The sequence below is a fragment of the Sparus aurata genome, chromosome 5 (genome assembly GCF_900880675.1).
Source record: "Sparus aurata chromosome 5, fSpaAur1.1, whole genome shotgun sequence".
Lineage (NCBI taxonomy): Eukaryota > Metazoa > Chordata > Actinopteri > Spariformes > Sparidae > Sparus > Sparus aurata.
The window spans coordinates 5849837-5864404 of NC_044191.1; positions in this window are offsets into that span (position 1 = coordinate 5849837).

Genomic DNA, 14568 nt, shown 5'->3' on the forward strand with positions numbered 1-14568 from the left:
TGTATTTCAGTCAAAAATGGTTTCTCAAGTGAAATTGTACTCAAATTGTGTGAATTCTACCTAATTATAGTATTGAAACATGGTTTCAGCTGTTATATCATTAGTTTTAGTTAGAAGTATTTCTGGCCAAATATGTGCCTTTCAGAGGGCTAGAAGCCCTATTTTGCCAGTTAAGGTCTACTAGGCTGTATTTCAGTCAAAAATGGTTTCTCAAGTGAAATTGTACTCAAATTGTGTGAATTCTACCTAATTATAGTATTGAAACATGTTTTCAGCTGTTATATCATTAGTTTTAGTTAGAAGTATTTCTGGTCAAATTTGTGCTTTTCAGAGCGAAAGACGCTGTTTTTGCAATCATGACAGACAAAGCTGTATTTCAGTCAAAAATGGTTTCTCAAGTGAAATTGTACTCAAATTGTGTGAATTCTACCTGATTATAGTATTGAAACATGGTTTCAGCTGTTCTATCATTAGTTTTAGTTAGAATTAGTTCTGGCCATATTCTTTAGTGCAGTTGAGAGATGCTTCATTAGATTAGAGCTGCTTAAAACGGACGTGGACAAAGTAGGTTAAAGTAGTGTCTGAACTTCCACTTTGAAAACGTTAACTTTCCCTCTGGACTCTCCATTTCGCAGCTCACCTCTGCTAGTTTGTGTGTGCGAGGCTGTGTGGTTTGTGTGTAAACCGAACACAGCTTCTGATTGGCTTACGAACTCTCACTCTACCTTAGAGAGCACCTCTGCGGTTGTCCCGCCCCTCCCTCCTGCCTCACCGGAGGAAAATAAAACAGCTCTGCCGCTCCGGTCGCTGAGAGCCGAGTCAGCTTCAATGACAAACTTAACTTTGTAACGCGCCACATTTTATAGTCGGTAACGGCGTTGTAACTTTTGGAAAAGTAATTCATTAGATTACTCCGTTACTGAAAAAATAACGCCGTTAGTAACGCCATTATACTTAAACGCCGTTACTCCCAACACTGCCCCTGAAACTCTTCCAGTGAGAAACCTTCCGCGGTGCAAAAATTAGTGCGATTAAAATGCGTTATTTTTTTAACGCGTTAATTTTTGCGTAATTAATTAATCGTAATTAACGTGCCAAAGTCCCGGCCCTAGTAATTAGTTATCCTTATGTATGCATTACTTATTGTTTTATTGTATTAATTAATACATTACTTAATATATTAGTAAAACGTTAATAATGTCTCTAGTAATCATTTACTAAAGGTGTTCATTTGGAGTGAATAAGCATTAAAACCTCTTAAGACCTGGCGTCCACATGCGTGGACATCACATTTTAGGTTGTCTGTACCTAATAATTAATTCTGCTTAATGGGGGCCTGATGTCCACATGTGTGGACACTTACACTGCTATCTAGTGGTGTCAGAAGTGTAAAACACACTAGAGGTCAAATTCAAAATGGCAGGTAAAAAAAAACAATTAAATTTCATGACTGATTCTTGTGCAGATATGCATAGAAGTGTTGTATGATTGCCCATGGCATGCAAATTTGACAATATTAGTAACAGTAACGATTTACTATGCTGCTAAACATGATGTCCACGTATGTGGACAGAGGGACTTAGCTTTGTTGAAAATGGTAATGTGTCAGCAAAAAATGTTAGCGACACAGTGTTGATATGAAAATGGAGTTTAGGAAGATTTGGGTGCCAAACAATAGTTTACAACAGTACAAACAGATACAGCATGTTTTATAAATAAATCTACATGGATTTGTATTTGATTTTTCTCAGCTGAAAATGTTAATATGTTAGCATAAACGTTAGCATAAACGTTAACAACAAAATGAGAGTATGAAAATGTAGTTTGGGAAGATTTGGGTAGAAAAAAATAGTTTAAGTTTTCATTCGCTAATGGTGTACATGCTACCTGGATGGGCATTAATAAACAATTATTTGTGCTGTGTATAACGTCAGCTAGCCCTTACCTTACCTAACTTAAGTAAGGTATTACTTAACATTAGTAACCTTACATAAACCTTAATAAATGTATATGAGTGCCTCATAAGCATTACATTACTGAATGCCTTTTGGACCCTTATTGTAAAGTGTAACACATGTATCCATTAGGTAACACATTATAAATGCCTTACTGCCTCATAAGCATTACTTAACCATAGTTAACCATTACTGAATGCCTTTTGGACCCTTATTGTAAAGTTTAACACATGTATCCATTAGGTAACACATTATAAATGCCTTACTGCCTCATAAGCATTACTTAACCATAGTTAACCATTACTGAATGCTTTTTGGACCCTGATTGTAAAGTGTAACACATGTATCTATTTGGTAACACATAAGCATCACTTAAAGGTGCAGTTGGTAACTTGAAGGAGAGAGAGGACTTAGCATTAAATTTGAACAAGTACAACTTTCAGATCCCTCCCCCTCCCTCTCCGCTGCTCTCCTGCCCTGCCTCCAAAGTCCCTCCCCGAGAGGAGGCTGCTGTGCACGCGACGCACACAACATGGCACAATGAATCGGTAGCAACATGAGCTACACTCCACACAGCTAGATATAAAACGCTTTACAGTCACTTTCATATAGCTATACCGTACCTATAAACGTGTTCCTCAATTCATAACATGTTTATTTAGAAATAAAGTCTAATTTTGTGATAAAAAATAACGTTCAGAATGTGTAGTATTTAGCTTAGCAGGTCAGTCACACCAGTAAATTATTATTAGCTTATTTACATTTGTCGCTTTGCTTTATATATTATAAATAAGCTTCATTCAGATAAAAAATCCTAACAGTGATACATGTGGACTTGTTAGAGGAGAGATTAAGGCATCCTGTCATACCTCAGTCATTATTCTGTTTTAAACTGACTATAAGCTAGTGCTAGCATTAGCAAACATGGTAGTTTGGGGCAACATGTCTCAGTCATGTTGGGGTAAGTTGTCACACGTGACATGAAGTGATCATCCTTTCGTAGCCATGCCACCTCCACCAACACATTAACTCCAGGCCTTACCCAAAAACTGGTCCAAGAAAAAAGTTAACCAGCAGAGAAAAAAGAGAAAAACTGCTATTCTCACAGACACACCTGTGAAGGAGGCACTTGAAGCTGAAAGGCAGGCACAAGGGAAAAAAAGGCGATTCAAAAAGAAATTCAAGGCAACCAAAACCAAAATACCAAAGAAACAAAGCACACGGAAGAGACAGAGGGCAGGTACGAAAAGAAAAACTCTAGATCAGCGGTCCTCAATAGGCGGCCCCCGGGCCGCATCCGGCCCACCGGCCTCCTGTTTGTGGCCCCCGAACTGTTATTCCTTCATCATGTGTTTTGGTTGGGTCAGCAAGTGTACACCGGGACTTGTCTCCATGCCAACGATACACATACTGCTGGGTCACTCACCGCTGCGATCGCAATTTTTAACTTTCACTTTCGTTTTCGGGGCAGTTCGCGTATTCACATTTCGCCGGTGGTAAGAGATTGAAATGGCGTTTTCCAAGTAAACTGCTATAACAAAGTGGACAATGAGAATCAGCCACTCATAGAACTAGGAACTTTGCATTCATTCATCCTCCAACCAGGACAAGACCCACGGATCTGACGGTGCTGCAATAACACACACTTACGTTGGTTAACAGATATTATATTAGCAAATCTCATCATGTATTTTCACAGGAAGCGTAACGGACAGGGAGTTTCTCCCGGCAAACACCCTTTTACTCACGGTGCCAACATTTTTATCATCCTTGTTAAAACTCAACACCATTTAATCACAGAACAAATGACGTGAATTAACCCACAACCATCTTACATATCATCTTATTCACAAACACATTCATGAACCATAATTACACCAACACCAACAGAATACCCAAGAGTCATTGCGCCACAGTCCACAAGGGGCGTTACAATATGCCAGGAGAAGCTGTGATGAAGATTTACAATTTGAAACGGCGTTATGAGACGAAGCATAGGAATTTTGAAGAGACATTTCCTCAAAATTCAGAGATGAGCTCAACACAAATAAATGCACTGAAATCGTCATATCAAGCTGCAGGCAGGATCCTTGTCACATCTATGTCACAATGAAATAAAATAATGCATGACTGAAGTGATGGACACAATGTTTGAAGGCAAACAAAAAGGAAATATTCAACTATGTATTTTAATTTATGTTAAAATGGAAATTACATTTTATTTTAGTTCGTATTTTGTTGTTTAGAATGAAAAGGACATTTTGTTTTGAATATTACAGTATTATTGCATGTGGCCTGACCGACCTCAACACATGGACCTTTGAGTCATTGAAAAAAATCATTGTGGCCCTTTAAGATTTGTATTTGAGTACCCCTGCTCTAGATGACTCCTCATCGGAAGAAGATGAGTCCCTGTGCCTGGTCTGTGTAGAGCCATTTGGAAACAGCTGCCCAGGAGAAACCTGGGTGCAGTGCATAATATGCAAAGGATGGGCCCATGAAGAATGCACCCCTGGCAAATCAGTCTATGTTTGCCAGAACTGCGACGAGGATGATGAGTCTGACTAGTAATGAAATTTGTTTGTCAGGTTTTCTTTGAGTTTTTATGAATGGATTTTGGAACTATGTCCACATTTCAGGACTGGTTTAAGTTTGATAAAGAACCAATGCTTTCTTTTTTTGTAATTTAATTCAATCTGGAATTTTGATCTTAAGAAAGGTAAGACAGGCATTTGTGTCTGAGAGCCATGCATAGCCAACAAGCCAGCAGTTCCTAAGGACTTTAATCCAGTGCATGTTGCATAATATTTTATGTTAACATTTGTTCAATAACTTTTTCAAGCTAAATGATAAACATTTTCTGTGCCTGACTTCAATGTTCACTTTCAAGTAAAAAAGAACAACAATAATTTTGTCCTTGTTTTATTAGTTGCAAAATCCAGTGTGACATCTTACCCCATATAGTGAGACAACTTACCCGATGGTGGGGCAACATGTCACATGTTCACACTCTCTATTTGATTGCTTAAAACTCTGCACTGACACAAGATATAAAAATGACATGAATACAAAATATATACCTGAGACTTTGGTCTTTCATCTGGTACACATTTTTTTATATGATGTATTGATTCCAAGAAATATATAAGAGTGTAAAAAGTGTGACAACAAGCCCCGGTCTCCCCTACACCCCAGCAGCTGCTTCTACGAGCACGGGTAGACGAGGGGGCCGTGGACGAGTTGGATCAGGCCGGGACCGGGACCGGGGACGCCGGGGCAGAGGGCGTCGCGTGGGACAAACACCCGATGACCTCCGTACAGATGACACTGCTCCAGTTGGACGTTTGAGATTGCAGAGGATTGCATTTGAACGTGTAAGTAGTCTCAGTAGTAATAGTCTGTTTCTAAACACAAACAATTATCATTGTATCTCAGGTAATAGTTGTTTTACTATTATACCTTATCTTGTAATTATTAGGAGCAAATTCAACGCTTGGATGTACATCAGGCACGCCACATATCGAGCAAACTTTGACAGGGGACCCCAGCCTCATCTGTGACTTTCTCAGCCACTCAGCACCTCCTGTCCAACTCCAGCCCAGAGATGCAGGGAAATGCCCACGGTTGTGGAGAAGAAATGCTGCAACCAACCACCTGAGATGTGCATTTGCATTTTTGAGTGTTGTGCAACACTGTACACTGATTTTTCTTTTTTTATACTGTCCAAAATTTACAAATCAAAATATTTGTGATTTCATCATTTATCTAATAAAGTTTCTTTCTAAAAGGATTTGTTTCTAACTGCATAAATGTAAAAACACACATAGCACTTTACCTTATTTTATTGAAATACCCTTCGGACTTGTTAAAAAAACTAACCTTCAGTATAAGAAATTAGAATCACTGTGTCTGGGTCTAGGCATTCATGTCTCAAAAGCTAATATGCTTATCAAAAACAAGTAATAACTATAAATATTGTCAAGCTTTATTTTTCAAAGTAATATAACAATGTAGGTTGTATGCAGAGTAACAATGCACAGTTAGTTGTCAGTCAAGGTTAACATAAACTTATTTTTGCTGGAAGATTCTTTATTCTTCAAAGGGCAACAGCAGTCCTCTATGTGGCAATCTCTGACCTGTGGAAAGACAATAAAGAACTGGATGTAATATATACACACATTTAGGAGGAGTCAGGGTCCTATAGTCACATGGGTTTTATTTCAACAAAGTTATTACATTGAAAATTTGAAACAGTCAAAATGATGCCTTGGTTGTTCTAGTGTGAAATTTTCAGTTTGGCCTTTCCAGATTAGGCCTGACTTGTTTTTAAATACAATATTGTGCCTTTTATAATTTTCAGTAACCATCAGGGAGGCAGTATCTAGCTGTGACAGCTTGAACACAACTGACCACAGTCTGAATAACAACAGCTAACTAGCATCCTGATTATGATCGTGTTTTTGGAGTATCCTGGTTTTGTTTTGCACATGTAAACATGTTATCCCAGTTTTGAGAAACCAGGATACTGTTGCATGTAAAAACCTGATCCAGGTTTCTTAACATTCTTTGTTGGTACAGAACATAGTGGCTGAGATGGTGAGAAATTAAGATAGACTTAATAACATTTATTATGTTTTTAACATACTCTATGGACTGTCAGGACTTCTCTTGGCTGGTCTGTGGACATGGTGGTTGTAGTCCAGGCCAGCCAGTAAGATTTGGGCTTCATAGACTGGAGGGCTGACACTGAATCGCTTGCTGGCATACATCAGGATTTAGTTGACCTACAAATTCAATGGGAAATATCAGATTATAATTTCTTTCTGAACTGTACTCTAAGTGTACATGTACAAATAAAAACACTGAATAATCTTTGAAAAACGACACAAAAGGGAAATTAAACTGCATAATCATACCTGAAATGCAAGAACTTGTGAACCTCCTTCAGCCATCCTATGTCATGGTGCAGAACACTGCATGAAAAGTGGGATTTTCGGCCCCGTAAACGCCCGGAAATCTCCCTAATTTTCGGCAGTTAACGACAATTTACAGGCTGTGAACGTGGCGTTTGTCTGTGCCGAAAATTGTCGGAAACGAACCATGACGTCAGTGGAGCTCCCGGAGGTGCGAACGCCTCTAATTTGCATATGAATAGCAGCGAAACCACGCCTGGCCAGACAATGTGTGGGCTGGCTTGAATATCCTCACTCAGTATTGGATGAAACCACTACTCATAAACAAGCAAAATCACTCGTGATTGGTCACCCTGGGTCATTATAAATGTAAACCCCGGTGGGAATATATATATATATATATATTTATTATGTTTATATATTTATATGATTTATTCATTCATTTATATTTATGGTATCATCAATGACATGAATGAATTTACTGAGGAAAGGAACATTTGCCAGGAAGGTGTTGTTTATTCAAAGAAAGAGTTTTATTAGCACAAACACAAACACACAGCATGTACAAAGCATAATATGCCCACCAGGGTTCGTACACATTTTTCAAGGTCAAATTCAAGCACTTTCAAGGGTAATTTTGAAGATTTTCCAGCACCTTACTGCTGGGGTAAAATACGTATCTAAAGGAATATATATACTTGTGATTTTTTTCTTCACTTTTTATCACAATTATGTACATTGTATTATGCTGTAAACATCTAAAATTATATTCTACAATAGCAAAAACTTCAGAAATTATCCAGTCTGATCCCAATTTTGTAAAAGACACAGTTATAATGTCAAGCACTTTCAAGCACTTAAACTAAAATCCAAGCACTTTTCAGACCTTGAAAACACAAATTTGAAATTCAAGCACTTTCAAGGATTTCAAGCACCCGTACGAACCCTGGCCCACACAACAAACGGGAAGGTCACAAGAGGCCCAAAATCCTACAGCACCGAAGTGTCTGTTTTTGCAGACGTCTGTGGTGCGCTGCCCTGTACTTCCGAATCGCCTCTCATGTGACAGCAGCGTGGCGCAGAGCTCGGTGAGCTCCCGGCTGCGAAAGGACGGAGGTCGCACAATTCATCCAGACACCCCGCCATCTTGTGCTGTCTTCCTCCTCAGACATCAGGTCCATGGCGGTGAACTTCGAAAAGGTCCACCTCATCCTCAGCTAGCACACTGTCTCGCTTCCAGCAGCTGTAAAAACAATCAATAAAGACGATCAGTACTGCGCATGGATACAACACATATATTATTTGATAGAATAATAATCACATTGACCAAAGACGGATCCAATCTAATAAATCTTACCCTCTTCGTCCTCGATCGACTCCGAGCTGAACTCCTCACAGCGTCACCCTGCGATGCAAGATCTGCTTGTTTGTTGTCCTGCGTACTGTCTCGTAATGTCTTACAGGCAGCTGGAAAACAATTAAAAAGACTGGTATGAATAAAGAAACATAAGTCACAGTAAAATTAAGCGAGGGAGAAAACAGTAGCAGTTACTTACACAATTGCGTCATTATCGGCATCGTGTAAATCTGGACTTGCAGACATAGCTCCGAGCTAACAGGAGGTCGCGGCCTTGTTATGAGGCGAGGTTAGTCTGTGAAAACAAAATGCTCGCAGCGATAAACCTCCGTGTCCCTCTGCGGCTGCGAAGCTCCGTCCGTCGGCGACATTCTTCGTGGCGACCCGGCAAAGCTTCTCCCGTCCGCGCAGGGTTCGTACACATTTTTCAAGGTCAAATTCAAGCACTTTCAAGGGTAATTTTGAAGATTTTCCAGCACCTTACTGCTGGGGTAAAATACGTATCTACAGGAATATATATACTTGTGATTTTTTTCTTCACTTTTTATCACAATTATGTACATTGTATTATGCTGTAAACATCTAAAATTATATTCTACAATAGCAAAAACTTCAGAAATTATCCAGTCTGATCCCAATTTTGTAAAAGACACAGTTATAATGTCAAGCACTTTCAAGCACTTAAACTAAAATCCAAGCACTTTTCAGACCTTGAAAACACAAATTTGAAATTCAAGCACTTTCAAGGATTTCAAGCACCCGTACGAACCCTGGCCCACACAACAAACGGGAAGGTCACAAGAGGCCCAAAATCCTACAGCACCGAAGTGTCTGTTTTTGCAGACGTCTGTGGTGCGCTGCCCTGTACTTCCGAATCGCCTCTCATGTGACAGCAGCGTGGCGCAGAGCTCGGTGAGCTCCCGGCTGCGAAAGGACGGAGGTCGCACAATTCATCCAGACACGCCGCCATCTTGTGCTGTCTTCCTCCTCAGACATCAGGTCCATGGCGGCGAACTTCGAAAGGTCCACCTCATCCTCAGCTAGCACACTGTCTCGCTTCCAGCAGCTGTAAAAACAATCAATGAAGACGATCAGTACTGCGCATGGATACAACACATATATTATTTGATAGAATAATAATCACATTGACCAAAGACGGATCCAATCTAATAAATCTTACCCTCTTCGTCCTCGATCGACTCCGAGCTGAACTCCTCACAGCGTCACCCTGCGATGCAAGATCTGCTTGTTTGTTGTCCTGCGTACTGTCTCGTAATGTCTTACAGGCAGCTGGAAAACAATTAAAAAGACTGGTATGAATATAGAAACATAAGTCACAGTAAAATTAAGCGAGGGAGAAAACAGTAGCAGTTACTTACACAATGGCGTCATTATCGGCATCGTGTAAATCTGGACTTGCAGACATAGCTCCGAGCTAACAGGAGGTCGCGGCCTTGTTATGAGGCGAGGTTAGTCTGTGAAAACAAAATGCTCGCAGCGATAAACCTCCGTGTCCCTCTGCGGCTGCGAAGCTCCGTCCGTCGGCGACATTCTTCGTGGCGACCCGGCAAAGCTTCTCCCGTCCGCGCAGGCCTCCTCTCGACAATGGCCGGGCCGCTAGCTTAGCTCCTGCTAGCCTAGCTTAGCCGAACTTGCTTCGTGTCCATTAAAACACAAACACTTCGACTGCGATGGAGAGTCCAACTCACACACTCACAGCACGTCGTCCGACAACAGTTCACAGTCTGTTAGTGATAAAACACGACACTGACGACACACACAGTCCTCTGTCAGCTGCTCGACGCCATTAACTCTCCGCTCCTTCTTCCTCGTCACTCACGCTCCGGTCTACCCGGAAGTATAAAAACTCTTACAGGTCATGAACTCTCACACGCAATAAGAATTACTTTTCAACTGCCTTTAAAACATTCAGAACCCATGAAATTATAGAAATACTTTTTTTTTTACATTTTAATATCTTGGTTATCTCAAAATATTTCATGCAAATTTTAACTTCTTAACAACTGGCGTTTTATCTTTAACTTGTTCCCAGGAGAGAGAGAGAGAGAGAAAAGAATAAATAATCTTTTTTACATAACATTGGCCATTGCTAATGACATACACAGTAATTAATCTAGCATACTTTCATTAAATAAATCCATTCAAGCTCAAATATAAGGGTCTATAATTAGGCTATACTGAGCCTCGTCTATTTATACCAGAGATTTTCTTAAATTAAGTTAACACCTCTTAGAAAAAGGTCACCTGGGGTAAAACTCCCCCTGCAACCCTGATTTGCATTTGTATAGCTCACAGCATTTTCATTTACATGTTAAAGCCTCCCCTAGAATCAGGGGGAGGGGGGTCATTGGGGGACAACTGCCAAGCAAGGCCCACGTCAATTTCCGACAATTTACGTCAGTTTTCAGTGTTGCCTGCAAATTGCCGCGTGCAGCCGCAAACCTGAAATTCCACGTCAATCTACAGTGCCGCATACTGACGAAAATCCCACTTTTCATGCAGTGGAAGGCCAATCCACATGTCCTAAAGCAGAACAAGAACAGGAACATGAGTTTGAACTTAAAAATGCAGGCTAGTCTATTCATCTGAGTTGGCTTTACTTTTACACCTAGTTCAGCTGTGAGAGCACAGAAACGTTTCACATAATCATGAGGACAAAAACAAAATCGATAAGACTGCCAGGTCACTTCATAAAGACATTTCCTGCTATTTTCTAATAAAATAATGCCAAACAGTAACGATAGCATTAGCATCGGAATCAAGCTAACGTTAGCATCGGAAATAAGCTAACGTTAGCATCGGAAATAAGCTAACATTAGCATCGGAAAACAAGCTAACGTAAACCCGACTGCAACATCACAGCAACATCACATGCACTACGGTAACAATTACAATTAGCTTTTTAGTATGGGGTTCCATTAGTGCCAAAAAATATGTCGACATGCGCACTGTCTATGTCTACTGAACATGTGAGAAGACATTTGTCTATGTCTATTAAACGCTGAGCTGTCCTTGTGTCATTTGACTTTGTCATTACATCGTGTCCGCATGCTGTGTCACTTGACAAAGTGTTGTTATGATGTGTTGTTTGACAACGTCGTTACTACCTGTCGTCTTGATGTGTTGTTTGACAATGTCGTTACTATGTGTCGTTACTGCGTGTCGTCTTGATGTGTTGTTTGACAACATCGTTACTATGTGTCGTTACTACCTGTCGTCTTGATCTGTTGTTTCACAACGTCGTTACTATGAGTCATTACTACCTGTCGTCTTGATCTGTTGTTTCACAACGTCGTTACTATGTGTCATTACTACCTGTCGTCTTGATCTGTTGTTTCACAACGTCGTTACTATGTGCAGGCCCGTCGCGAGAAGGCAAGCAAACCAAGCAATTGCTTGGGGCCCCGAGCTGGCCTGGGGCCCCAAGGGTGTGGCAGGCACAAAGACTGTGGAAGTGTGTGTGTGTGTGTGTGTGTGTGTGTGTGCACGCGTGTGTTGGTGGTGGTGTTTGTGTGTGTCTGTTGGTGGGTGTGTGTGTGTGTGTGTGTGTGTGTGTCTGTGTTTATGTTGATACGGGAAATAAGTAAATAAATGAATGAAGAAGTAAGAATGAAACAATTAAAAACAATTAAAAGAAGTAAATTCTGAGTTGTTTCACAGGCTGTCCTCAGGTCGTGACATGAGATGACGAATTTGGCTGCAATGTTCTCACATTTGGGCATTTCGCCAAGTAAATATGGGAGTTTCTCTTGTTTGTTGTGTGTTCAAATTCAGGGTGTATTTGTATTATTTTGGGAAAGTGTTGATTTCTCAGAGCCTGGTATTTGGGGCATGAGGTGAGGAAGTGCAGTTCTGACTCGACCTGTTGTCGGTCACAGTGGGAGCAGAGTCTCTCCTCCTCTGGCAGCCAGCTCTGTCTGTGCCGACCCTTCTCTACAGCCAGGCTGTGTTCACTGAGTCTGTACATAGTCAAGGCTTTTCTTAATTTAGGATCTGTTCTTTTTAGGGTCAGATAACATTTTAATTTACTCTGTGTTTTAGTTGTTTCCTTCCAGTATGCAATATATATTTCTTTTTGTTGGTTGATAATTTGGTTTGGTCTGATTGGCTTGGTGTTGTGGTCCCGAGGCTGTCCGGGCCATGTTGGGTTGTCTGGACAGAACCTCAGGACCAGCTGGCTGAGGGGACTCTTCTCTGGCTTCAGCTCTTTGCAGGTTAGGGCTTTGTGATGGTATGTCTGGGGATCACTAGGTTTTAGTTCATTGTAAAATTTAATTGCTCTTTTTTGTATTTTCAATATGAGGGGGAATTGGCCGAGTTCTGCTCTACACGCATTGTTTGCTGTCTTTCTCTGGACGTACATGATGTTCTTACAGAACTCTGTGTGGAAAGATTCTATCATTGTTATGTCCCATTTGTCAAATTCATGATTTAGTTTTGGTCCCCAAATTTCACTGCCATAGAGAATTATCGGTTCTAATACAAATTGGAAAATTTTAAGCCAGATTTTAATTGGAATGTCCAGTTTGATATTTCCTCTAATTGCATAGAAAGCTCTCCTTGCTTTGTCGCTCAGATCTTTCACAGCCAAGTTAAAGCTTCCTGTAGAGCTTATGTTGAGGCCAAGGTATGTGTAGTTTTTTGTATGTTGTAATTAAGTGGTGTCCAAATAGAAATTGTGGACTGCTTCTGGAAGATCATAATTTTGGTTTTCTTTGGGTTAACTGTCAGAGCCCAGGACTGACAGAATGTAAGCAGGAGGTTGAGGTGCTGCTGTAGACCTTCTTTTGTTGGTGACAGCAACACCAGGTTATCTGCGTACAGGAGACCCTTAACTTCTGTGCCATTCAGATTGAGACCAGGTGCCGTGGATTGATCTAATTGACATGCAAATTCATTGATGTATAAGTTGAACAGGATTGGACTGAGGTTGCATCCCTGCCTCACCCCACGACCTTGGGGAAAGAAGGCTCTTTGTTCGTCTCCTATTTTAACTGCACATTTACTGTTTGTGTACATAGATTTTATTACATCATATGTTTTTTCTCCAATGCCACTGTTGAGCAGTCTGTAGAAAAGACCCTCATGCCAGATGGAATCAAAGGCCTTTGTGAAGTCAACAAAACATGCGTAGGCCTTTCCTTTCTTCTTGTCTAATTCTTGCTCAATCAGGGTGTGGAGGGTATAGATGTGGTCTGTTGTGCGAAAATTTGGTAAGAATCCAATCTGGCATTTATTCAAAACATTTCGGTCATTGATAAAACTGATAAGTCTTTTATTAATAATTTTGCAAAAGGTTTTTCCCAAGTTACTATTTACACAGATTCCACGGTAATTATTAGGGTCATATTTATCTCCAATTTTATAAAGTGGTGTTATTAAACCTTTATTCCATATGTCAGGAAAAGTGCCAACTGCTAGAATTATATTCAAAAGTTTGAGTATGGCCAATTTTAATTTATGGTCAGAATATTTGATCATTTCATTTAGGATGCTGTCGACTCCACAGGCCTTTTTAGCTTTCAGGGATTGGATGCTTTCCGTCAGTTCCTGCTCTGTTATTGAAGCATCTATAGGGTTTTGGTTGTCTTTAATTACTAATTCTAAAGTTTTCCACTTGGCGTGTGTTTTGTTTTGGTCACTGTTCTTTGCAAAATTGCTGTATAACTCAGTAAAATAATTCATCCAAATGCTGCCATTTTGTATTGCCAATTGATCTTGTTGTGTATTGTTTAGAGTGTTCCACTTCTGCCAGAACTGGTTTGATAGATAGATTAGATAGATTCTTCTATTTCAGAGAGCTGGGTTCTGGTGTGTTGGTCTTTCTTAGCTCTCAGTGTGTGTTTATATTGTTTTAAGGTGTCATAGTAGACATATATTTTGGTTATTTGGGTCTCTATGTTTTTCGTTTGATAACTTTCTTAAAGTTTTCCTTATATTTGTGCAGTCGTTGTCAAACCATTTGTTATTGTGTGTTTGTTTTGGTTAATGATTAGATGTTTTCAAGTGTGAGAACTTTGCCAATTTATCAAAAATTGCGTTAATTTTGCCTACAGCAGTGTTTACACCATCATTATTATGGGGAAATATTTCAAAAAGAAATAGATCGATTGAATATTGGATTTTGGAATTTTCAAATGCCTTTTGGTAGCTCTCCATGCTGTCTGATTTCCATCTGTATGAATGTGTGGTGTTGTACAGTTCTCGTTCTCTCTCTCTCTCTCTCTCTCTCTCTCTCTCTCTCTCTCTCTCTCTCTCTCTCTCTCTCTCTGTCTTCAAAATAAAAGCTTTACATTGCACCCCAGTGGTGTTTAGAACTGGG